The 201-nt window shown below is 75.1% G+C and overlaps 1 protein-coding gene across 1 annotated transcript in view; it reads left to right on the plus strand.

The window, feature by feature from the left end:
- Positions 1 to 201, plus strand: part of DCHS1 (dachsous cadherin-related 1) — a 58,040-nt gene that overhangs the window by 47,265 nt on the left and 10,574 nt on the right.

The following is a 201-nucleotide window of genomic DNA, read 5'->3' on the forward strand; positions in this document are numbered from 1 at the left end:
GGCCCGGGCAGCCCGGGCCACCCGGGGGCCCCTGGGCAGCCCCCACTGGCCTCACTGGGCTGAGGAGGCACAGAGATCCCCCCGGGCTCCCACCCACACCCCAACACCCCTCGTGCTGTCGCTGTGGCCTGGACAGGAGGCTGAAACCAGGCACGTGGCCCCAGGGCCAGCAGCCACAGGCCAGCCCCGGGTGCTCGCGAC

Source organism: Chaetura pelagica, unplaced genomic scaffold, assembly GCF_000747805.2.
Source record: "Chaetura pelagica isolate M959 unplaced genomic scaffold, ChaPel_1.0 scaffold333, whole genome shotgun sequence".
Lineage (NCBI taxonomy): Eukaryota > Metazoa > Chordata > Aves > Apodiformes > Apodidae > Chaetura > Chaetura pelagica.